This window comes from Nasonia vitripennis (genome assembly GCF_009193385.2).
Source record: "Nasonia vitripennis strain AsymCx chromosome 3 unlocalized genomic scaffold, Nvit_psr_1.1 chr3_random0012, whole genome shotgun sequence".
Lineage (NCBI taxonomy): Eukaryota > Metazoa > Arthropoda > Insecta > Hymenoptera > Pteromalidae > Nasonia > Nasonia vitripennis.
This window is the reverse complement of record NW_022279632.1, coordinates 307,659-334,933: the sequence shown is the minus strand read 5'-3', so window position 1 is coordinate 334,933 and position 27,275 is coordinate 307,659. Positions and strand designations below refer to the sequence as shown.

General features: G+C 34.2%; 1 protein-coding gene and 1 long non-coding RNA gene across 5 annotated transcripts in view; both read right to left on the bottom strand.

Moving 5' to 3' along the window:
• Positions 1-27,275, bottom strand: part of LOC107980680 (glutamate receptor ionotropic, kainate 2) — a 602,400-nt gene that overhangs the window by 337,830 nt on the left and 237,295 nt on the right. The window lies entirely within an intron of this gene.
• On the bottom strand, positions 10,446-10,984 carry LOC116416890. Its single transcript, XR_004227197.1, has 2 exons — positions 10,584-10,984; positions 10,446-10,498 (listed from the first exon to the last, which is right to left on the bottom strand). It is a non-coding gene; the product is annotated as an uncharacterized LOC116416890 (long non-coding RNA).

Sequence of the window (27,275 nt, the reverse complement as noted above, 5' to 3'; positions counted from 1 at the left end):
ATTAACAATGATATACATTCATGAATTTGTAAAAAGCATGGTTTAGCACTTATAAAATTTTATTTTAACAATAAATAGCAGTTGTAAAAAAAAGTATTTTGATATTTTTTATAATTATGATTCGTCAAATTATAAGAAAAATATGTTTTCTATAAAAATATTCTTTTAGCATTTATAAAAAAAAAATCATTTTTACTTGCATTTTCTTTTAAATTAGTTGAATAACTGATTGTTTATAATTTTTCATCTCTTCTGGTAACTGTATGGTTTCAGAAAAATAATGCTTACTTATTGATTCTCTGATAAGTGGGCGAACTACATTAAACTGATAATCAAATGCTCCATAGTATAAGAAAAATCCTTTTTATACTTATAATAAATACTTATAATAATTACCACCAACAATCAGGGATGAAAATAGATCTTCATGGCAATGCGATGTTCTCCTGATTTGTAGTTGGAGGAGGTGGGGGAGGTGGAAGAGGAATTAGAGGGGGATGTAGGTTGTCTGGCATCAGTAGAAACAAGTTTTGACGTGGTCTTGGTCTTGGTGGTAATGGTCTCGGTAGTCCTGGCGGTGCTCCTGGTACTCCTGGCTGTACTGGTGCTCCTGGTACTCCTGGCTGTACTGGTGCTCCTGGTACTTCTGGCTGTACTGGTGCTCCTGGTACTCCTGGTGGTGGTGGTGGTGATGTTCGTGGTACTTCTGGTGGTGGTGGTTCTGGAAGTCCTGCTGCTGGTAGTGGTCCTGGCGGTGCTGTGTTGCTTGGGTAGCCATATCCATACTGCGTGTTGGGGTAGTAAGCTGTCTGCCACTGTTGCCGGGGCCATTGTCTATAATTTGGTTCAGAGGTCACCATAGTGTCCATTATATTGGAAATAAGTTCAACTTTTTTCTTTTCCTTTATTTTCTTCCCTCCTCTTGTTCTGCGGTACGGTTGGTAGCGAGAAACTAAAAAATGAATTGCAAATTGAAATTTTTCCAATGATGAATATTGTATTACTAAAAATGGAATCAACTTACAGTTGTAATGTTGTGGCTGGTAGTATGATGGAGATTGTGGAGCCAGGTTAGGAAGCTGTTGTTGGCCTGGGTACTGCTGCTGTGGTTGCGGAGCTGGATAAGGATGTTGTTGTTGATGTTGCTGATGTGGTTGCGGAACTGAGTATAGATGCTGTTGGTGACCAGGGTTCTGCTGCTGTGGTTGCGGAGCCGAGGAAGGATGCTGGACTACATTATTGTAGTATGGCTGCTGGTATTGTTGCTGGTACGGTTGCCAAAATGACCCTTGATTTTCTGAAACAATATAATGTTAAAATTAAAAGTAAAAATCTATGCAGATATCCACATGGAATCAATGTGAATGAAAACACACAAAATAACCTAGATAATACATATTTCCTCAGGGGTTACATATTAAAATAAATGCAGATGACTGCTTACACATAAAATAATGCAAATACTATAAAAAAAAAAAATAGTATTTACCTTCATAATAACCCATGACTGCACGGTTTGATTCGAATACTTGAAGCGATGGAGCATCTCTTGCCAGTTGCCAACCGTTCCGAAACTCTGACTTCCAAGTAACACATACTGAACGCCGTTTTTGACGGTAAATGACGGTCATCAGATAAAAATTTGTATCAAACAAATACAGATCGCGCTGTAACGCTTGACTTTGGATAAACTTTGTTTTCGTCCATCCAACGGTCAAATTTCTTTCGATAAACGATATATCCCTAACGTTAAGCTAGAATCCAACATTGCGCCAAAAAGAACCAAGATATTTCGACTCATTGTAGAGGAAATACGAGAGATTTTGTTTTCATTGGATTGTTTATTATCTTTGATCATCGAATATACTACAGAAAATTTATCAAGGTTGGTTTTCGTTTATTATTATACATGTGATATGTCACATAACCTCAATGAAAGTTATTGATAATTTTTTAGCTATTATTAATATATTACCCTCGCGGAAGTAAAAACAAATATTAAGCAATACTGACAAATAATGAAATATAAAAACAAATAATGTCAAATGAATTCATTATCACTTGCTGTTTATTCATGTGTGTCATTATTTATTGTTATTTATTACTATTCGTTGCAATTTAAAAATACTTCCACCAGGGTATTCATAAACATTAAAAATACATTATTTATTAAAAAATAGCCATTTCGGCGATCGACATAGCGTGTTTGTAAAATGTAAAAATATTAATCTCAAACGTATTTTTTCGTGAAACGTTTCGTAGTTATTGTGATTTATAGTGATACACTGTTATTTACTGTAAGAATGCGGACATTTTTCTTCACGATTTTTTACAATAAATCACAAAAAATCGATAAAAATTCTCAAATATCACAAAAAAGTACGACAAATAATAAATAATGTAAGTGGTATAAAATCCATATCAGTACACTGATAATGGTTTGTTCTGATATATTCTTTACTACTTGTAAGTTTTAGTGAATATTTGTGACTATTTGTAGTTATTTGTAATGTTTTTGATTTATTGTGAAAAATCCTACTGAAAATAAATTCTGACAATAAATAACAATTTTTCACGAAAAAAACAACGTTTCACAAACATTCAATAAATAGCGAAAAGTATGGGTCACAGAGTCGCCGATGACGATGTCGGGAAGTTTACTTCGTTTTTTGTGCGTAAATGTAAATATCGGTTCGGGATAATTTAATATTATTTCTAGGTGTGTATGGTCGCCAATGACGAAGGTCAGGTAGCTTTTTGTGCATAGATGTGCACATCGAATATGGATGGTGTCCAGGTGTATAGGGCACCGATGGCGGGATCCAGGTTGTGCGCTAGGTGGTTTTTTTTATATCTAGAACTAGTTTTTACACATCATAAGCTACGGAGCGCACTACCTGGACCTCCTCATCTGCGACCGTACATACTGAGACACTATATCCATAGTCTATATTCACATCATCTACTTACGAAAAATTACGCAGCGAACTACGTAGACCTCATCATCGCTATCCGTAGCACTACACACCTAGACATTAATAGCCGCAGTATGCACATCTGAACATTAAAAACCAGATATCCCACTACCTGGACCCCGTCATCGCCGACCTCCGACACCTAGACACTATCTAATTTTGATTCTCACTTACTCATCAGATCACAGCCACGCATCGTAAAAGTGTAATAAACGACTTTAATCAAGATTATTAAGAGAACGTAACCTCAAAAGAATACATTGGAATTCTCCCCATTCGTTGGGCAATAAATGCCGAAAAACGTGACGAAATAAGGTCTATACTATTGGCCAATGTATACTAAAATGGTTGGTCAAAGCTTTCAAAAATGGCCAACCGATGGTCAATAAATGGGGAACGTTTCTACCAGACTTTTTATATTACCTAAGCTTTGAATAACTTCCATTAAAAGAGTTTTCATTTTCTTTTATATTTTTTTATGCAAACATCCATGTCTTGCAAGTATTGAATGTCTCGATCCATTTTATGAAATATAATAGCTGTAGAATAATGTGATCTCCTCTTATACTATTTTCTAAGGTTATTAAAAGAAGAGAGGGTGTCTATTTGTACACTTTCAGTGTTCGAGGGTGGGTTATTAGGTAAGTACGATTTGTTTATTAATTTTTTACTTTTTTATAATCAACTAATAAACAGCAGCCAATGGCGCTATTTAAACACTTTAAGCAGCCATTTGCGCTTAAATACAGCAGCCATTTGCGCTTAAATAGAGCAACAAATTACGCTAAATTTAAAGCAGCCATCAGCGCTATAATAATAAGATTTTATCTTAATAATAATTTCATCTAAACTCAAAAGTTTCACTTCAAACATGGATCATAACAAAAATAAAATTAAAATAAGAAAGTACAATCCTGCATGGGAAAAAGACCCACTGCTAAGAATATGGATTTGCAGATCTCCTAGTGATGAAAAGAAACCTCATTGTAAATTGTGTAAATATGATTTGAGCCCTAGAGCCTCTGTTTTGAAAAAACACGCACAACGTAATGAAAGACACAAAGAATTACAAAAAATATATACAATTACTGAAAATGAGTCTGAAAAGGTTGAAGACCACAACCGTGACTTACAAATTGGTGATGAAAAAAGAAACTGTTATAAAAAGTTATCAATTTCTTTTCATGAAAATGAAGCTGAAATGGAAATCGATACAGAGGAAATAAAGAGATCTACTGAAATTGATAATTTTATAAGTTCAGTAGAAGACTCTCGACCCGCTGACAGTGTTGATGATTGCTTGACGATAACAAATAGCAACATTGAATCTGAAAATCATGATAAACGAAATAATGAAATAGACATTCCCAATTCTCAAGTATTAGACCATTATGATACAGAAATTTTACAAGAAGTAACAGATAACCATTCAAATTCTGGATTATTCAAATATGTACATAAATATAGGCCTGAATGGCAGGAGGAGTTTGGTGATTGGTTAAAACCGTGTGAGAATAATCCTCTAAAAGTCGAATGCAAAACTTGCGATCGTGAACTAGTTGCTAATAAAACAGTATTAAATACTCATGCTAAAAGCAAGAAACATCCTAAAAAGATTAATAAAAATAACGATTTTGATTTCTTTAATTTTCAGAAAGCTATAGCCGAAATAAAGTTTAGTGCTTTAATTGTTGCTCGTTATTTATCATTTCTATTTATTAATCATTTGATTCCATTCTTGAAAAATGTTGCTTTTGATTCTGCAATTTTACAAAGTGTTGATTTAGATCGAACAAAAGCAACTAAGATAGTTGCAAATGTCATAGCACCTGCTCAAAAAGACAGAATGTGCAAAATTTTACGTGATACAAAATTTTCTATTTTAATTGATGAAAGTACAGATGTAAGTAATGATCAAGGTATGTGCGTAGTTGTTCGATATGAAGACAAAAAGAGTTGGCGTATTCGTGATAGCTTCTGGGAATATGTGCCAATATTTGATAAAGATGAAAATGTCAAAGCTGATGCCGAAACACTCACTACCAAGGTAATTGAGACTTTCACAAAAGCAAATATCCCTTTAAGTAATGTAATTGCATTTTGCTCTGACACATGTAATCTTATGATGGGTGCTCATAATTCAGTATCACAAAAATTAAAGCTTTTAGTGCCAGGTATTAAAATTATTAAATGTGGCTGTCACATTCAACATTTAGTTGCACGAGACGGCATGAAGAAAATGCCGCCCATTTATGAACAAATTCCTCATTCATTTTATAATTACTTATCCAGCAGTCCTAACAGGTGTAATAGGTGGGCGGTGTTGCAAATAAAGTCAAAATTAACGATTTTAAAAATTTTGAGACCAATAACGTTAAGGTGGTTATCATATTTTTTTGTGCATGCTTAGGATTTATCGGAGATGGACTCCATTAATAAGATTTCTTGAAGAAGAAATCGCTGAAGGTAGTTCAAAAAGTGATTTGAACTCAGCAGAAATGAATTTGTTGCAATACTTAACAAATCCAATAAATAAATTATATCATGCATTTATACTGTCAGTATTCCTAGATTTATATATGTTGAACTTGAAGCTGCAGTCAGAAAAGCCACTAGTTCCAGAAGCTAACAGCGTTGTAAGAAAAACTTACAAAAAATTTTTATTAATGTACATGGATACCGAATATGTATTAGAGACCGATTTAGGTAAGATTAATCCGTCTGATCAAACTAAGTGGAAACCCTTAGAGGAAATTACCTTCAACGAAGACGTATGTAGTAAGCTTGACAAAATTACTAATGAGAATGAAATTAATGCTTTTCGAGTGAATTGCCAACAATTTTTATGTGAAATTTGTGCAAAGTTTAATGATAGATGTGACTTCAATAATGATTTATTGCTCCACGTTAAATGTTTCCATCCGAAAAACGCATTAAACGAAAAATTTCATTGTGAATACAATAATTTAGATAGATTATTTTTCCATCTTCCCAAACTAACGGACCATAATAATGCAGAGAAACTGTTATCCATAAATGAAGAATGGGCCAACTTATTGTTTTACAATTTTCCATAGGAAATAATGTCAGAAAAACAGCCTGATTCATTTTGGATTAGAATTAGATTGTGCGTTGATTCAGAGAGAAATTACTTATTTAAACATGTTGCTCAGTTCGCGCTTGATGTGTTATGTTTACCAAATTCTAATGCATCGTCTGAACGAGTATGGAGCAACTATAATAGGGAGAAAAGTAAGACCCGAGGTAGTCTACAGTTTGGTACTGTGCGTGCAATATTGCTGTCCTTGCAGTATATTACAGATGTAGGAGGTTTGATGAACTTTGAGCCAACGTATGAAATGTTTTATCGTATGATACACAATTTAAACGATAATTTTCAAATTCCTAAAAAAATTGATACATTTAATACTTATAAAGGCAGTGAACTTTCGCATGATTATTTAAAGGACTGTCAGGATGACGAAAGATGTTGTTTTAAAATAAAAAATAATCTGCATACTGACAGTGACGAAGAAGACAATGATATCGCCGAACTTGTCAAGTACATGAGAGATGAATGTAAGATAAGTAAAATGAACTACAAAGAACTTTGTCCTGACGAGGATAAAACGATGCTTATTTCAACAAATAAAAGTGATAAGAGTGTCGAAAATCAACTTATAAAAAGCAATGAATCGATTGTTAATAATAACGAAGATAATTATGATACGATTCTTATTAATGAGTTAGAAGTGACAAATGAAAAGGTTGTTCAATGCAGTGTAGGAAGCTGCGATTCATTGTGTAACGATGGACAACATAAGAACAGTAATGAAGTACCTGCAGATAACAGTATAGCAGACGATGCTGACTCTCCTAAAATTGACGATAAAGAGCTTTCAAGTTTACTACTTTCAGACATTGGAGAGTCATGTGATACTAACTACATTCTGAGTAATGGTTTAATGAAGAATTATACTCATTATTTTCAAAACTTAGAATACAATACAGTTGCAGATAAAGTTGAATGTGTAAACTAGAAAGAAGATCAAATGGACTTTAACATGTTTCGTACGCTGTTACCGTACAAATGGATAGATGGAAAAATCATAGACGCATGCGCTACGATAAATGAATTGCAATGTATAGATACAATATATATTTCTACAGATCAAACATATTACTTATTTCAAGATAAATGGGATTTTACTCCAGGAGATGCATGGATAATGTGGTATTTTCGTGATTTATTATATGAACGTTATTGGGCGGCAAATACATTTTAATAGTAATTTTCATCCAAACGAGTATAGGTCTTTTATACCAAAAATGATTATTCAAAAATCTGAGAGTATGACTGATATTTGTCAATTATGTTTTAGGAATCGTAATGTATCCGTTTACAAGACTTGTAAAATATGTAAAAGATCAACTCACGACACCTGCAATAGACATATTCCTTTTTCCTTTGTTCAGAGTAATATATGTAAATTGTGTTCATAAAACAAAAATGGGATTTGCAATGAAGTCAATAATTTTTGTATTAAAATAGCCTTAGATATAAAACGATGTATTCGCGTAACCTGTGGCGTGTATAGTAATTTTATTTATGTTGATTTTATCTGTTAATATGATACAACTGAAATGTAATTATGCGTTTTATTTATTATAACTTAAAATACCCACTATATCCTGAATTGTCCTAAGTAGTTTTTCAATTATAGGGAAATTCCTAATCTGCTGTCAGTAAAAATTAATATAGTAAATTAACAAACAAACTAATTATAAATATTGTACAAAATTATTGCATTTGTTTTTAACGTCAATGTCGTAAGGAATAATAAACATAAGTAGCAATGTTTAATGTAATTTATATGTTAGTCTGATTTGCACTTTGAATTAATATTCTTTTATTGCTACATCGATTTATTTAATACATTCAAGTACTATAAATACATTTAATTTTCTTTATTATTCATCCAATATTTTCACGTACGAAATATGATATATGTATTAATTTGAAAATTTTTAATAATCTTTGTAAAATCTAATTATTTTCAGAAACGTGAAACATCATCACAGAATACTATATTATAATACTTAATCCTCGACATGGCTTAAATAAACGCTGCATTGCACCGCAGCGTAGCGAGATATAATAAATAGAATATCCTGCGTTATATTAATAGTGCGCACAAAGCGGCCTTTTTTAGACAATCTGATGCAAAGTTTACGGGTTTTAGTTTCAGATAATATTCTTGCTTTGGCTCGCATTCTCCGATGTGCAGGCGCATTGTTTAAACAAATATTCCCTTATAAAAATTGGCGGAGTGTAGGGGAGGTGACTTCAACGGCTTGTCTCAACAAATATTCTCGCTTCTCTCGCCTTCCTTAGATGTGCCGACGTATTTTTGAATTAAATATTTTTGGACCAAAATTCACGATGCAAGCTGTACGTGAGTTTTACTTTTCTATTTTTCTCAAAATAAGTTCCAACAAAAATTAGCAGCGCGCGGGGTACGTGGGGTTTACGTGCTTTGGTTATGGCATAATTTTTGCCCTTGCATCGCTTTCCTTCTTCCGATGTGCCGACGTATTTTTTTTATTAAACTCGCTGTACGTGGGGTAGGAGGGTTTAAGTATTTTGTTTGCCTTCCTCCGATGTGCCGACGTATTTCATTATTAAACTCACTGCGCGTAGGGTAGGTGGATTTGGGAGCTTTGGTTTTCGAGTTGTTTGTCGCAGTCGCTCTCCTGGGACTGTAATTTCACTTTTTTCCACCTATTTCGATTTTACTTATAGGTATAAAACATTTTTTTACACATAATTGGATCAAATAGTTGACGCGTATATTATCATATAAGTATAAGTTTTTTTTTAACGACGAAATTGTAGAATGTAAAAAATAATTATAGAGTATGATTTTATTGTTTGATTGCTGAATATAATTGTTAACGACTCGTATTTAAATAATTAGTAGCTACAAAAAAGAAAGCATTAATAATTAAAAACATAATATGATACATTTTGGAAAATTCCAAATATTTTTTTATTTTTTAATTATTCATATATAGAATATGAAATAATTAGAAAGAGTAAAAGGTTTCCAAAAAGTACAGATAAAAATGCATTTTTCAAATTGTCCGTTTTTCTTTTCTTGTCTTTTAGAAATCCACCCACTTCTTTATTCAAAATGCAGCTTAAAAGAAAACTCCGCCAAATAAACAAGACTACAAGGAAGTGATCAGTACAATGTGGTGCATTAACAGAAACCTTCCACTAGCTATAGCTGATAAATTTCGTATAACATACCTCTAAGGAAATGTTTATTATGCTTTTTTTATGCAAATATTATAATTGACAATCAAATTTATGACAATGTTGAAGTTTACTGAAGATCTGAGCGTTGAGCATCTGCCACTAGATGTATACAAAGATTTAGTAGCAGAACTCAACAGAGATGACAGTTGGAGAACTTTGGCAGTGCATGTCTCTGAGAAACTTGATTACTTTAAGTATGATAACATTTTTTATTATTTTATTTAAAAAAATATAAACACTGATACAATGTTTTGATTATTATTTAAAACAGCGCATGGGTAAATGGGTTGGAAGACAATAGTGGTTCGACAAATGAGACTCCAGCCAATAAATTGTTAGCAGAATTAAATATAAGGTTGTGTACAGTAGGAATTCTTTCTATGCTATTGGAAGATTGTAATTTATTAAATATATTAAACTTTTGAAATAGTTCTACAGATTTGTAAAAAAACCTGTTTGGTTATTAATAATACTTTGATATTTTGAATAAAAAATAGTAATTTTTCAATTTTCCCTCCTATTATAATAACAGTTGCATTAGACTTTCTTGTACTTTTCTAATATATTATTCGAAGAACTAATTCAGTATAGATACGTTTTGATGAAAATAATGCTTCTGAACCTGTTGGTTTTGACATACAAACATCGGATGAAAAGTTTTTTTTTTGCTAATAGCATTGATTATTAGTTATAAATATATAAGTAGAATTATAAATTGTTGTTAACTCATGAATATTTATTAAGATCTTAAAAAGCTGCAAACATCTAAATTGAGCATGTAGTTTACGAGTCCGATGGATTTCAAGTTGTACAAACTAAAAGTATTGACATAACCTATTTAATAAATGTAGTTTTTTGAAAATAAAAATAACACTGGTTAATACTCATTATAAACACGAAATTTGGTATAGAAACAAACTGTTAATGAACAAATAAAAGCTCCACAGTATAACCATGATAATCTACTTGAATTTCTCAATCGTATTACACCTGGTCTACTGCAGTTTTTAGATGAAGTACATGGATCTAATGCTTTTGATGATTATGATCTACTAAGCGATGGAGAAACTAATGTCAACAGCATTGCACAGTCATGCTTATCGTACAGAGGCATCATTGTTCTTGTGCTTTCCTTCCATGAGCACAGCTTCACAAGTAGTTGTCATAGCATGTTCAATACAGCTAAAAAGTACCGTACTCTCTGGAAAAAAAAATAATAAACATTTATAAACATTTTTTCATTTTTTGGAAAAACACAGTAAACTGATTGTCTGGTGGTAACATACAGTTTGTATTTCTGGTTTGGTTTGTATTTCCGGTTTGTATCCAGAAGATCCTTAAGTTCCCTACTAGCTTTGGCCGCAATTTTACTGTTGATAAATTCTTGCGAATACAGCAAATTGACACTCTTGACATGCGGGAAAAGAATTCCCCAGTCGCGATTCAGGGCATACAGGAGGCATAATAAGCACAAGCCATCTAAGGAGGCATCTCCTATCGTCACCACTGGTGTTAAACTCGGAGTCAAGAATGAAGTCAATGGACACCGTTGCTGAAGTATCGTTCCTTCAAGCCAGAGGCTATCCTCCTTCCTCTTTGAACCACTTTTCCCTTGCCTTTACGACTGCTGGATTGTGAACCTGGTTTCGATTATGCAGATGACTGTTCTTCAGGCACATGCCTACAATTATCAATGATGGAATATAAGTATGTGTGTTTTAAAAATGTATTAAAAAAATACGCTTGTAAAATCAAAAGTTACTTATAATATATTGTGTGAGTCTGAACCCAAACTGCATCATGGCCAAGTAGAGGTTCACTATCGGCATTAGCCTCTGAATGATCAATGCCTGAATAGCTGAACTGTCTCACAGCTTGATAGACAGTCATGTTGAATGGAAGAACTTCGTCAACAATCAAAAACTGTAGTTTTTGTGCTTTGCTGAACCTTGACTGCTCTCTCGGTCAGCTGTACCAACTGATAAGACAGCAGCTGTATTTCCTCCTGGCTGTTAATGTATTTAGAGTGCAGGTGCTCCAGCTTGACCTGAAACTCGGCTATACTGTGTAGTAGCAGCGTCTTGGTATTAATACCTTTATCTTGCAGTGAAAGATTAAACAAGTCAAGATCTGGTAGATTTTCCAATCGGTATTCCAGCTGTTAGTGCAGAAATTATCTAATTTGCAAGTTGAAATTCATTAATTACATAATTAAGAATAACTATAGATAACGACAACAAATAATTAGAAATAAAGAAACCTTGCTTGTGGAAGATGCAATCGTGGCAGTCAAATGTGTACAATTGTCATCATGGCAATCAATGACTATCCCATCAATGCTGCCCATAATATCTTTATGTTTCTTCTTATGGTCTACATTCAAGCGTGAAATCACTGACCCGAAGCGAATGTACTCAGCTTCATTGACCTGAGCGGCTGCTTAGTAATTTGCCTCTTAGTAATTTGCTTGATAGATTTATCAGAATCATAACATAATTGCCTACTGGTGCAAAATCTGCAGAGAGCACTGCAGTCCAATCCATCTACTCTGATTTGAATCCAAGAATATCACATCTTGTAATTCCTGCATATCTTGCACTTGTTTTCATTCCAAATATTTTGTGTCACAAAAATACAACTTTCACTGTATCCTTCAGAACACAATTTGCAAACTTCAAGAACTTTTCAAAATGTTATAACCTACAAAGTTATTTATGCTTTATAAAATAGAGAGCAGAAAAAGAAAGCATTGTCGCGTCTCTTCCTCTCTCTCTCTCTCTCGCTATTTCTCTCCTCTTCCCTTTCACTTTATCGCACTTACAATAAATTATTTTTACTGTAGTTATGTTTATTACGTCTCCGCGGCCGAGCTCCACTGTTATTTACTGAGTTTAACTCGAATATAAAGTTCTGTTTGATTACTCACGTGTTTTGATTCTCTCAAACCGCCCTCTCTCCTTACCGATCTCGGGGCTGCAGCTAGCCGAGCAAAACACTCTGCAAAACCTCGCACCGGGAAACACAAGTTACAAATTATATCAAAAATAAATTTCATATTCATGCATCTTGCAACATTACTTGAAGAAATATATTTAAAAATCATAAGATACAAAAGGATGATAAAAAGTAAAATAAAGAAGTGATTTATGCATTTATCTAGTTATTATTTATAGCTAGAAAGTATCGTATATCACAATAAATTTTATCTTGTGACTAGAAAGAGTTAGTGCGCGCTTCCACATTTTGTTAATCATCGAAAGGTATTTCAAATCTGGCCCACATTACATCAATTTTTTATAAAAATATAGCGGTCAGAGGTCTGGAAATTTGCGTACCAATCTATAATGTCCTGCTCTAACACAATATGCATTAAAATTGATTACGATAGGGTTAGTTTGTGTTTTCACTAGAAAAAGTTAATGCGTGCTTCAACTTTCTGTCAATTGACGAAACAAATGTTCAGCTTTACACACTTTGGATCAATTTTCTCTTGAATTTTATTATATATAAACCATATTTAAAATTTGTAAATGAAAATCCTTTGTATATCAATACTTCATGTATTTTATAATATAAATATTGTACTATTTGATACTGTTTTCCAAAATGATACATCATTAACTTTATTATCAAATAATTTGATTTTTAACAATTAATATCATCGACTAAAATAATAAAAAACAATTTATGTATAGCACAAAATCTTGATTTTAGAATTTCTCTAAAGCATACTATGCGAAAAGTAAGGTTGCACCAAAGATGTATGTTAATAGTTAACGTAGCTATATTATTCCAAAAAGCTGTATATTGATAGTTAACATATGGCACCTGTACCAGTTTTAATAGACCTTGTAAAGTAATAATCAGATAAAAATGTTAGAAAATGCTCTTGTATAAATTTTATTAATGCTGAGTGACTTCGGACTGATATAATATCAAAATTCAAAATTTTATCTTTGGCCTTTTGGGTCTGAATTCCAGATCTGGTAGTTTTAGAAATACAATAATGTGTATGATTCCAACTGATTCAGCCGTCTCTGGCATTTCCAAAAAAGTATTTAATCGCTAGTTTAGTATTTTATCACTATTAGTTCAAAAGTTATGTTGTAAGTGAAGTGAAAGTTTTACTTGCCGTTTTGAAATTCGCCCACGCATATAATCTTTGCCATTCTGGAATAGCAGATCTATTCAAAATGATCCCCATTACAAAGTTGATCAATTGTTTAATTAAAATGCAGGAATAGATTTTCATGCTGTATACCCTCATTGCAAAAAGTTGCATGCACTTCCTGCGATGAAAGAGTTTTATTCAAAAGTTAAACTTACGTAGATTACTTTGCTATTTCTAATATTGATAACGAAATCACTTTGTTGATAAAAGAAAACTCTGAACACTTCAATTCTGTGCTAGAAAAAAGAAATACAATCTATTCAGATGTTGAAGATTTTACCGATGGAATTGCATACAGAAAGTTTATACAGTCGATACCATTGCATGGAAGAAATAACATTATAGCTGCAACATTTTATACTCTGACTTGTGGTATCTAATATGGATATTTTTCCAAAACCTTACGTTTCTTATATGAGCAAACTGGGAAGTGTAGGTCTTAAGTACAACATTAATGGAGAAGAACGACGAATTAAAGTCTGTGTATTATGTTGTTGTGTTAAGTCTGGAGGAACGTTAAAATTGTCAATCGCGAGATATTTAGGATGGCATAACAGAGAAAAAGCACGTGGATCCGACAACTACAGTTATCTGTTGACAGTTTATCATTTTTTAAAATGAGTAAAGAAGGATGCATCTACACGTTCAGAAGGAGATCAAGGCTTAGGTCGAATAATTCAATCGCAACAACTGACGACGATCATTTGGATCAGCAATTTATTGTTTTCGAAATCACTACGAAAGAATATGTAATATGTAATATTGTAAATGCTGATAATTTCTTAGCAGATTGTTTATCTGTAAAAAGAGTTGTAAATATTTCTCAAGATGATATAGCTATTAAAACCCTTTATAACTCGCAAAAAAATCAAATTGAATCTATTTTACGGCAGAAATTTTCTTTGACCGTAAATTATTCAAGTTACCGAAAAAAAACGGTCTAATTAGAATTAGTTTGTAGCAATAAAAGGACTTAAAAAATGTCTGTCTGTCCGTCCGGAATTTTTTTTTGCATTTATTTCACAAATTTGATGTATTTTTTACTTTTTTTTTTGTAAAATGTTCTCACCTTTTCAATAAAAATACCCTTAAAGTCATATATCCATATGTTATACCTATCTCATAAGCCATTTAAACCTTAATATTGGTGAAAGTAAGATTTCGATCCTGACTACGACCACCAAAAAATTCATAGAGATACCTTTTTATAGTGCAAAAGTTCCTGTATGGGTCCCAGAATGCCAGAGACCCTGTATCTTTGACTAAAAATGAAGATATTTATAAATTTGTGCTAAAATGATTAAAATTCATATTTAAAGCCTGTGGCAAAGCTTATGAATTACTTGGAACATTCCTAAAAAAAACCACAGCGGGGGATAATAATAAAGGGATGCTGCAATTAAATATTTGTGCAGATAAGCTGTTTTATTTTAAAGCCTGAAACTGTCACGACTCTTCTTGGTCTTGTGCGCGTATAAGATTATAGTTTTTTAAGAAGAGCAATGATCATTTACTGATCTGCGTCTGAACTCTGACAGCAGATCACAAATAGAAATTTTATTCTATACAATAGTATATTCTTATAATATATGATAGATCCAGGATACCAGGTAGTGGGAAGTTATTCTAATAATAAAAGTATGTCATTTCTTTTCAATAAACAAAATATATTCTATCAGTAGTCTTTTAAGATAGAATATTGTGTAAATTGCAAGTATTCTTGACAACAGAAAAATATATATATTTCCTTTGATTTTACAATATAGTTTTAAGACAATACGCTTTATTTTGCGTTATTGGCTTTGGTTCACGATTTTATAAGTATACAAATGATTCGAATTTATTTTATGTTTCGCTAACTGATACGCGTTAGTTGCGTTATCAGGTTCGACAAATTTATAAGTATTTAGAGATACAGAAATTTTATAAGTTTGAGAAATATTTGAAAATATTCTAAGTGTTTTACCTGCTCAAGGCATAAGTTGCTCAAGAGCAGGGAATAGGCACTTTAGTTGCACTGACGCTTAAGTTACGCTTCGGCGAGTGAGCTCGGATAGCTCATACGAGTCCTTATATAGGCCACGGAGAAAGTGGGTATCGCGCCGCCGAAAAAACTTTCACATTCATACATGCACACGTACATTCACATCTATATACAAAAATCGTACACACAAACAGATTCTAATGCGCGTGCTGCGCCACCGCTCGCTCACTACTCCTTTTCTTATCATAATCGTGCCGCTGCGCTCGACGCTCGATATGTATAGCTATACGCAGTGTGTTGCGCGCTCTCCCTGCTGTATCGCTGCTTATGCTGCCGCCGCTAGCTGGCTCGTGGCGCTGCTGGTGTTATGCTGCTGTGAGTTCAGCTGACCGGGAGAGTTTAAATGAAGCGTGGGAGAGCGCGATATACTCGCGTAATATCTAACATTTTATTTAACAAAATTAAGTTTTTATTATTTTTTATAGTTTTATGCGGAGCCTGTACGGGGTGTTTTAAGCTATCTATTTGTGAATATGAGATGAAGAATGCTTTATGTATTCATGCATATCATAAGATGTAATTAGTAAATTTGTTCCAGATAGAGGGATGCTCTGATTAAATATTTGTGCAGATATAATATTTTTTTTTAAAGTTATTTGTTTGTGAATATAAAATGACGATTTATGTATTCATGCATATCACAAAATGTTATCTGCAGATTCGATTTACATAAAAGGGATGCTGCAAATAATTTATCTTTATATGAGGATATAAAATATCATTTTATATAAAATAATTTTATAAAACATAATTTTCCATACTTATATTGATCCTTAGTGGAACAAAAATTCTGCACATAACAGTTTCCATCTGAAGATTTCAGACTGATACAGAAGATAACTGAACAAAACAGAAATGTTCAGCAGAAAAATGTCGGAATTGAGACAAAGTCAATAGTTATTTACAGGTATTATTAGTTTTTTTTTAGTTTACTGCGGATGGTACCGGATTTCGTTAATTATATTCTATTATCAAGTAGCGCGGTAGCACCACGAAGGCGAGTTTGAGAAGCAGACGAAGCAGCGGTGCCCGCGCTACTATTTACTTCTATATTGAGGTTTGCATTCTTTATTGTCTTCTATATATTATGACTTATATCGTGTTTTATTATGCCTAACTAAGATATTTAACAAAAATATTGATGAAAACTACCTTTGATATAATACACGAGTGCGTCATTCACAAAATGCTTAAATCAAATCAAATAAAGTTAGGCCCGTTAAGTTAGCCGCAACAAGTGTTAGAACCATAAAGTTTTCCGCACAGCTATACACAGATAATATTGCTTTCTCATCAGTTTTCTGCATGTTCGCTCACATATAGTTTTAAGTGTCTATGTGTAGAAATAATTCGAGGGCGGTGTCTAGGTGTACGGGGTGGCCGATGACAAGGTCTATGTGGTGCGCTCCGTAATTTTGTAATCAGTAAATTTGGTCTAGATAGAGGGATGCTGCGATTAAATATTTGTGCAGATATAACATTTTTTTTAAAGTTATTTGTTTGTGAATATAAAATCACAAAATGTTATCTGCAGATTCGATTTACATAAAAGGGATGCTGCCGCGCTTTTTATGGCTAGGTAAATACATCATTCGGGGACGGCGTCTAAGTGTGCAGGGTAGCCGATGACATAATCTAGGTGGTGCGCTCCGTGGTTTTTTATTTCTAGATACATACATCATAGAGGACGGCGTCTGAGTGTACAGGGTGGCCGGTGACGAGGTCTAGGTAGTTTGCACTTGGTTTTGGTGTCTAGGTGTAGAAATCATTGGAGGGTAGTGTATCTGAACAATCAGTGATATCATGTAAGTGATAAAAATGTTACAAAAAAAACTATGGTTGAAAGGTGCTAAAGAAGCTTATATTTTATTTTGTGAAAAAATATGAAATACTTAAAAAAAATTACTAAAAAGGACTGAAATCTCAAAAAATTAACTTTTAAAAAAGTAAAAGGGTCGGCGAGTTTGATATGTTCCGCAACGAAATAACAGATAAAAAAAGAACTGAGATCAATCAACCAAAGTCCAGTTTATTATATTTAATAACAATAATAATTATTATTATTAATACTATGAAGGAGGACCACCAAGATCCCTGGCACTTAGGCTGTAAACACATTGTACCACCCTTCGTCATGGCATCCCCTACGCAGGTAAACCTGCCCTTCTCCAGAAGGTCAATATGGCTCCCGCGTCGAGTGCCCTAATCTCTTCATACGTGGGGAAAAGCTCCCCCAAGCACTGATGTCTGAGCTGCGCAAATTTTGGGCAAACAGTCAGTACATGGGTAGGCGTTTCTTCCGCCCCCTCGCACCATCTACATATACCCGTAGCCTCCTTCCCCATCTTCAGACCGTGGTACCTTAAGCGGATGTGCCCGGTCACTATCTGTGTCAGGAGTCGGGAGTTATTTCTGCTGCCACTTGCGATGCACTTGGTCCAGCCGACATTGGTGTCCTGTCCCATTACCGCTTTGGCTTGTCTGCATCCTTGAGTTCCTTGCCATTCCTTAGTATGCTCCCTCTCAACCCAGCCCCGGATTTCGCCCGTTAGCAGGCACCTTGCGGTACCTGTATAGGGCTCCGGCCCGATTGGAGGGAGTTTAACTCCCAAAGCTGCAAGTCTATCTACTATTTCGTTACCCCTGATCCCGGTGTGCCCTAGGACCCAGAGCAGCCTGACCTTGTAGTTGTGAGCGGTCAGCTGATTTACAACCACTTTGCATTCCCAGACCAGTCTGGAGGTCGTCCTATGAGCTATAAGTGCTCTAACTGTAAGTGCCGCCTGACTGTCTGAGCAAATGGTGATAAATCTATCCCTTGCGCCGAGTTCAATGTTCCTCTGAGCGCAGGTCAGTATAGCGTATATCTCGATCTGGAAGACCGTAGCATACCGCCCCAGGGAAAAGAATGTTCCCCTTCCATCCCTTTGGCCCGTACAGTAGTAGTTTGGCAGTAGTACCCCGAACCAGTGCCAGTCTCTGCCCTAGAGCCATCTGTGTACCAGACGTCCCCAGTTCCTGGTAGACTGTCCCTGCGGGCCTTCCATTCTTCTCTTGTCGGTATCACGACCCCGTATCTTTTTCCAAAGAAGTAGCGTGGGATCATCATATCAGTTTTGATGGAAAATTCCGGCAAGAGATCCACCCCACCCGGGAGCTTGGTGTGCCTCGTACCTTGTGTCCATTGTCCGTACGCATTGAGTCTGTGCGCTGCCTTAGCAGCCATCCCAATGATAGTAAGATGGAGTGGTTCCACCTTCACGAGGATTCCAAGTGCCTTGGTAGGCGTGGTCCTATAGGCCCCTGTCGCCCCCCTTAGCACCTGTCCCCTGAGTTTCTCTAGCGCTGCCCTAGCACCCGCCAGCTCCGCCCTTGGCCACCAGACCAACGCGGTGTCGGACAGACGAGGTACCAGGACGGCCCTGTATAGCCACAGTATAATCCGGGGACTTAGTCCCCATGTACTGCCAAATGCCCTGCGACATGTTCAGAGAGCCACCAGGAATTTATCGCACTGGGCCGTGAGATGCTTCTCCCAGGTTAACTTTTTATCCAGAACAATGCCGAGGTACTTAGCTGAGTCCTTTACCTGTAGGGCGACTCCAGAGAGTTTGGGCGCTCTGTAGGTATCTAACTTGTACTTGCGGGAGAAGATCACCATTTCGACTTTATCCGGGTTAACCGAAAGTCCCGTCGAGCAGCACCATATCTCTCCACTTTTCTTAATGCAAGCTGCATGGCGTCCATGGCTGCACCAATTTCACTTCCTTTTATCAGTATCAGGAAATCGTCCGCATAGGCTTGAGTATAGCAGCCCCACCCATTCAGCGCTTCCAGTAGCCCATTTGCCACCAGGCACCAAATGGTGGGCGACACCACCCCATCCTGCGCGCATCCCTTACTGACTTTACCGGAGACCGTTGATCACAGTCCTGCGTGTAAGCATGCTCTGAAGCCATTTTATTAATGGTCCAGGCATCCCAGGTAGTCCTGCCTCTTTGACAACTGTACGCATGCTGGTTAGGGTGAAGAGGAAGCACGGTTAGGATATCGTCTTGAATAAATCTATCCACCAATATTTCTAGTGTCTTAAACAGAAAGGAGTTAAGACTTATAGGTCTATAATCCTTGACGATGGTGTGACTTGACTTCCCTGTCTTAAGAATAAACACAACCTTGGCCGTTTTCCATATTTCAAGTACATGAGCCAAAGCTACACTTGCTCTGAAGAGCTTTAATATTTAATAATAATATCGCAAAAAAATTGTTTTGTTTAATCAAGGGCTTACTTAACTTAAAGTCAAGTTACATAATGATTAATTAGAAACAACTTTCAAGATACTTACTACGTAACTTGCCAAGCCCATTTCATTTTCTTTTCTGGTAAAATAAAATTTTCTTTTTATGTATTAGAACGTGATACAAAGACCATAAGTACAATAAAAAGGGCATAGCAAGTTACGTAGTAAGTATCTTGAGAGTTGTTCCTAATTGATCAGTATATAATTTAACTTTAAGATAAGTAAGCCCTTTAGTGACCAAAATAAAATGTTGTTGCTTGATTATGATTAAATATAATAAACTTGACTTTGGTTGATCTCAGTTCTTTTTTATCTGTTATTTCTTTGCGGAAAATATTAAACTCGCCTAACCTTTTACTTTTTTAAAAGTAAATATTTTTTGATTTTATTAAAGGCGTGTTTTTAAAAAAGTTGAGAAAAATGTGTAGAAATCCAAAGATAGCTGTTTTGATTGGGAACAAACTAGTGAACGTAGAAGACAGCAATTATATAACAAAGAAAACTGTTATGCACTATAAAAAAACTATTGTCTTTACTTATCAATAGTTATTATCTGTGGTATTCATTTTTTAATTTGTTTTCTGAATTGTAAAATTTTACACCTGAAAAAAAAAAAATAAATCCAACTGAAAAATCTAGCAATCTAAATAAAACTGAAGACAACAAAAGATTACTGTTATCTGTGTCTCAATTCCGACATTTTTCTGCTATCATCTGCAGTTTATAACGTTTTTTTCACTTGTTTTCATTTTTCATTTTTGTTAGGGATTTAAGATATCATTATCATTTAATATAAAAGTAAATATCGTATTATGTATTACATTTTAGTACAGAATATCAATTTTATGATTGTTATAATCTCACATTTTACATTATATTATAAATTTAAATAAAAAAAATGTTTAATTAATTTTATTTTATTGTTAGATTTTGTTAATATAATTAATTAAGTCATCAAATAATTACAAAGAGTTTAAAAACATTTTTTAATAATTAAAATTTATTTCTATTTTATTCTATAAATTTAAAGCCGGTCCTGTATATTGGTAGCTATAACTACTTTTATAAAATGTTGGCTGTATTGAATATATTCATTTATACTCGACGGTAATTAATTCTTATGCTTTTGATTGGTTAAAATTTATCAATCTAGCAATCTGATTGAAGCATTTCAAAAATGTTTCACAAGAATTAACTACCATCAAGTGTACATCTAATATTTAACAGTATATTTAATAATGACATGTCAAATAATTCAATATCATCACAATTAATCTGTAAATCGCGAACGAAGCAAGCGTTTTTTGCTAGTATTAATTATTATGAATTAAAGGTTTTGGATCAGTTTGTATATGATTTTCCAATATTAGACACAGTAAATTAAATTGAAAGTATTGTCAAACAGTGTATTAAATTATCAGATATTGTTCATCAAACAGAGTTAGAAAAAATTATATTGAAAGTGATAATTAACAAATTTAAGGGATAGTAAAAGAATTAGTAGCATTTGATAATAGTTTATTTTAATAGAGTATGTAAAATATATTTTGATAAAAGTCATTATAGTTATAGTAATATTCAAAAATGCTCACAGTGAATTTTACAATTAAAGAATAATTTAAAAATAGCCTGTATATTTAGATTAAGTGAAGATATCGCAGATTTAATTAAACAAAAATTAATAGATTATATTATGGAAGGGTTAAAACCTAGATTGAGAAAGAATGTAAAAAAATCATTGTATTAGTGATAATTTAGTGTATAATTTAGTGAAAGCAATAGTTAATGTAAAAAAGATAAATAATGAATTAAAATTTGAGCAGAAAAGATTAAAAGAACTGAAAGCATATTTTATAAATAAAGTAGAAATACAAGTTTGTGAAGTTTAAAGTAAAATAAGTATAGTAAGTAATTTAGATAAAATATCAAGAAATGAAACTATAGTAAATGAAAAGTTTTATAAAAAAGAGGATATTAGTCATTTGAAAGATAATTGTAAAATCAAAAAGGTATTAACATAGAAAATGAAATGAATCAACGCGATAACAATTCAAATTTGATTTTAATAATCTAGGAAATTAAAAAAAAAAAAGAAATCAATATTTTAATACAATAGAAATGTCACGTAAAAAGAATAAGAATAAAAGTAAACGGAATAAATGTTGTCCAAAACTTATTATTGGGAGTTTAAAGTTGCAATGCGATACTAGCGTCAGCTTCGGGAATTAAGAAACATGACGTCAACAGTCTCTGTTTTACATTGTGGTATATGGGAGTTCAGTATTTTCAGTAAATTTTTGAATAACAATTATTGTAAATTGTATGTGAACTCATTAAATTAACTTGTAGAGTTGACTATCAACTAGGGCAAAATGTATGTTTGTACTGAATACAGAAAATTTACTAAAAAAAGGGTTTTCTGCACTAATTCGTTTCTCAAGGACTGTAATTCCAAAATGCAGAAACTCTGTCATTGAGTTTTTACTCAGTACTCAGCAAAGGAACAATTTTTACCACAAATTGACTTTAAAAAAATTTATTTTGAGTATCTGAGCAAGAGTACGAACAGTCCATTTTTCAACTACCACTTCTACGTCATTTTTATCGTTTTCATTTTAGTAACAATATACCTGTGACCAGATAAGGCTTAGATTTCACAGAACTCGTTTGTAAAACTAATGAATATAGCTCAATTTTTTCTGGAACTTTTACGGAGCACCAAACATGTTAATCATGCCAGAATTTATAACGTTCTGGCCTTCTATCGTGTTTCTCGACGACGGTGTAGCCTCACTCTATTCACACGGAGTGTGTAAGGACACTGACAAGAATTTTTATCGTGTAAAAGTTTATATTTCTACATTTTTAATTGAAGCTCCATAAGAGCTGTTAAGTGACGAAGTTACTGGATGAATATTCAGAAACATTAAATTAAATGAAACAAACACAGCAGGAAAAATCCAGAAACTTCGACGCTTAACGAGCGCAAGAAGTAACCCTAAACCAAAACAAACTTCTCCTCCCTCGGCTGAAAGCGCGCGTGCACAGTCGACGCTGCAGTTTAGCCGTTGACCGTACTTAGGCCCATAAGGCCTAATGAGTAAGAAAGAGAGCGCGGCTAAACTGAAGTGCGAAGGAGAAGTAAAGACCCTGCGTGGGAGAAAGCCATGACGCTTTCTTCAAGCTTCGCCTCCCCCGATTTTTCATTCCTGTGTGTGCGATCCAAGAGTGAGGACGCTATTCAAGAGTTCAATTTTATAGTTATATTTCTCAGTCTTTAATTTGGAGTTTAGTCTTAATTGTGATTCCGTCTTGATCATAATTTACCGAAATTTTGTCTCATTGCATTTGAAAATTATTTGAAGTCTCCAGGAACAAATAAAGGAATTTTCTGAAATAATTGAGTCTAAGAGATTACTTGATTTGAGAGTTTTGATCGTCAACCTTTGGATCATCCCCGTTAACAAACACAAGTAAGTCGTTCTCGTTAATAATTTAATTTTTCTTGGTGTTTTATCATCACGCAAACAGCTTCGCCGCGGCAATCAGTGCGAAGTACTGATCTCGCCCGTATGGGAGAGTAAGCTATCATCCGCATAATCGTACAACATTACTTTATTAGTTCGGTAAATTTATTACTACCCTAACAACAGCCCTGTGTATTTTGGTGACTTTCTGGCCGTCATCTTTGTTAACCTTCAAGCGCGCGAACCGAGCGCGCGAACCAAGTTTAAACTAGTTTAATAATTAAGAAATATAAGAAAATAAGAAAATTAATTCAAAATAAGCCAAAGCTTCATTCACTAAATGTAAAGATGTTTCGGAATGTAAAGTTAAGTAATGTACTACGATATGCTTTAAAGCATGAATCTAAGTCAGAACTTAGTTTAGTGTTAAAGTTAATTCAAAAATAGCCTTATATAATTTAGTACAATAGTTTGAAATAAAATGTAATTTGGTATTATAATGATATTATGTATATCCAAGAAATGTAAAACGAGAAAAATATGATGATTAAGATTAAGTTAGAAATGTATACAAGTAGTTAAGATAGTAAATAAAATTAAGAGTATGAAAGAAATACATATGTAGAAAAAGGTAAAAAATTGAATTTGGTCAATTTTAGTATTTAAATTGTTATAACCCTAGTAGAATATAGCCCAACCAAGTTAGCCTGTTTGTCAACGATGCGCCAACGACTTTGGCCAATGTACACTGTTGTGATTGAGAAACGGTTCGCCAACGACTGCTCTTTATCATTTATTAATTTTTTTTAATCGCATAATATCTTATCATTAAATGCACAGCAGTAAATGCGTGCCTTACAATACACTGGTAAATAATGAAAATAATAGCTTTTATGCAGTCGTGATTGCAAAATATATGTGTGTGTGTGTATATATATCCCCGATAACATCGCGTTCCGGGTATTTTGGGGTCACGCGTACCTGCTACAAATGGCGTCATTGTGACGTCTTTTAAGACATGATCTTTCGTTGGAATTTTCAACAATTTTTTTTTCCTGCCATTCGGGAAGTCATAATGTTGACATTTTGGCGGCACAGCGTGCCAGCACGCGTGCTCACATTGCGACGGCACATAACTTTGTCAGAATGACGGCCATGAGTGCCGGCTGTATGACACCGGCACGAACGAAGGCAAAATGTCGGCATTTTGCGGTCACGCCGTGTTGGCACTCATGGCAGCATTATGACGACATTTTGAGGAGCTACATGACGGCATTGTGCCTTCGACTCATGTTCAAAATTTATTAACATTTAGCGCTATCAGAGTGCTAGCAGAATGCCTGCTGGGAGTGCTGCTCGCCATGACAGCATTCTGTCGGAACGAAATTCCCGTAGAATGCCGGCTTTGTTGGCTGCGAAACTTAGAAAATTTTCAGCCGCACAATTCACGAAATAAGGCTTTTCAATGTATTATATTTTAAGGCTGTTGATTTTGTTAATTTGGGCTATTATTTATCCACCGGACTTTGTTCCTTGCCAATTTTTATTAATTATATTATTATGACTACTCTTTCATGACTACCGAATTTATAGCAGCCTGCCAGTTTCGCGCCTTACACGAAATAAGCGGCGAATATCAATGTTGTTAAACGCGTTAATAATAATTTTGATGATTGTTTATTACAATAACTTGCAACTTTATTAACATCGACAGCTGCTCGCTGTACATAAGGACACAATTAGCTATGAGTTGTAACAAGTGTTCGTGGTCGAGTGGTAAAGTGCCAGCCTGCTAACTGAAAGGTTCAGGGTTTGATCCCCGTTAGGGTTTTAATTTTTTTGTTTTTTCTTAATTTAAGTGCTGGCATGATGCTTGCACCGCGTGCCAGCATTGTGCTGAGTACAATGCCGTCATTTGCGGGTCATGGAGCAGGGGTACCTGGTCGTCACGCGTGGCCCATTCCGAGCAGTCTCGGTGCCGTTATTCGGCCGACATCATGTTATCGGGGTATATTATATATTTCTGTGAAATCGAAGATATGAAAATTTTAATTTTTGCCTTAACTGAATATATATGTTCTATATGTTGTACCTGACTTCCAACAAAACTTTCAGCGCGATTCCTTCATTTGGCTTCGAGTTCTAGCTGGTCAAAGTTGAGTTTTTAAGCAATTGTTGCATTTTTTGCCTATTTTCAATGATTTGTAGCTTATAAAGGACATAATGCATTTAGAGGATGTAAAAGATGTGTTTTGTGAGAAGAAAAATTTTGTTACAGTGTTTTTACAATGTGATGCCGAAAAGGAAACAGATCAAGACTTTCGTGCATTCTTAGATGCAGATTATCTTACGAGTGCTTCAATCTTAACTTTGATAGAACCTAAAATAGATATACTCCATCAGTTTGTGTTGCATCTCTTATATCTTGGAGTCATGCAACGTATTTTAGAATACTTGCTTGGATCATCGTCGAACCACAAAAGCAGATTAAGTGCTACAATGAAAGAAAAAGTCCAACGTAGATCAGTAGAAATACAGAAAGATATTTCAGATGAATTCCTGAGGAAAATGAGACCTATAAAGGAGAATGGGAAGTACCATTAGAATCATATCTTGGAAACATGAAAAGTTTAATGAGATCCCCTCTAAACTTGGTTGCATAGTACAGCAAAAAATTGTTTGAATAAGAAAAGTATTTTGAACAAGTGACAAGTGTACCTAAAGAAATTAAAATTTTAGTTAAAACGAAGCAGAAAATTATCAAGATCAGTTATAAAGAAATGATTTTTTCAATTAATGATCCTAATAGCACTTTCTTAACTCAGGATGGAAACGTCGCAGACATAATTGAATTTCAAAAAGTCGAGTATTCAATGGATATTAAATATTAGAAGTATTTGAACAAATTTCCAGTGATTTCTTCATTTAATAAACAAAACATCTAGGAAGTTAAAAAATTATTCTCAGAAATTCGTGTCTCTCCAATTCAAAACTCAAAAAGTTGCCAAGAAATTGATTTAATTTAAAATGAGTTTTTCAGCTTGAAGATAAAAAGTTTTTCGTAATTCCTTTTTTACATTGAATTATTTGTCCTGCCAATGCAGTTTCCTTGCTCATAAAAGGTATGTATGCATTTAAATTGATAACAGATTTGAAATTTCCTCCAAAATTAACCTCAACCTAACCTAATCATAGCATACATTAGACAGCTATAGTTTATAGTCTGCTCAGTGATGCTCAGTGAACAACAAGTTACCTATTGTAATTGTAATTAAACAAAATTTTTTCTTGAAACCATAAGTTTTATCTCATAAATTTGAGATACTTTATATAATTAATTAACTTATACAGTCAAAATAGATTTATGCGAAACTACTTTTTGTATACATAAAGTTGAACAAAACCTTTGAGAAAGTTCTTACTTGTTTTGTGTTTTGTGATTTTTAGAGTTAGTGAAGTGTCAATTGTACTGACATCTACAATGAGCTCTGCTGAGGATGAACAAAGTGATGATGAGATTGAGCTTTGAAGCTTTAGTGTCATGCACTTAATTAAAAGAGGCATGCAGGGTAAAACACGACAAATAGATATAGTCCCAAGTAAATGGCTCGGTACAAGAATTTTTGCATTAACAAAACCTTGCTTGCGATGACAAGGAGGTTCATGACAAAAAATCTTGCTACAAAATACACAGCCTCGAGGTCATCTCCAGATAAAGCTGTTGAAATATTATCGATTTCACGCGACATCGAGACCTGTCCGATAGCACCGCAGCGCCAAGATGTTAAACCGTCTATATGACGTGACCCGCCGCTTTAAACGACGCTATTTTAAATTCAGCCGCATGCTGTATCTCCGCGACCGCGTACATATGAACGGAGGGAGAATCGCAATTGCTGCACTCCCGTCTCACGGCAGACCAGCCACGAACACGACGCAGTCTAGAAGACGTCTGTGTTTTAAATATATGTATAAAATTGAAGTCCGTTAAAGTA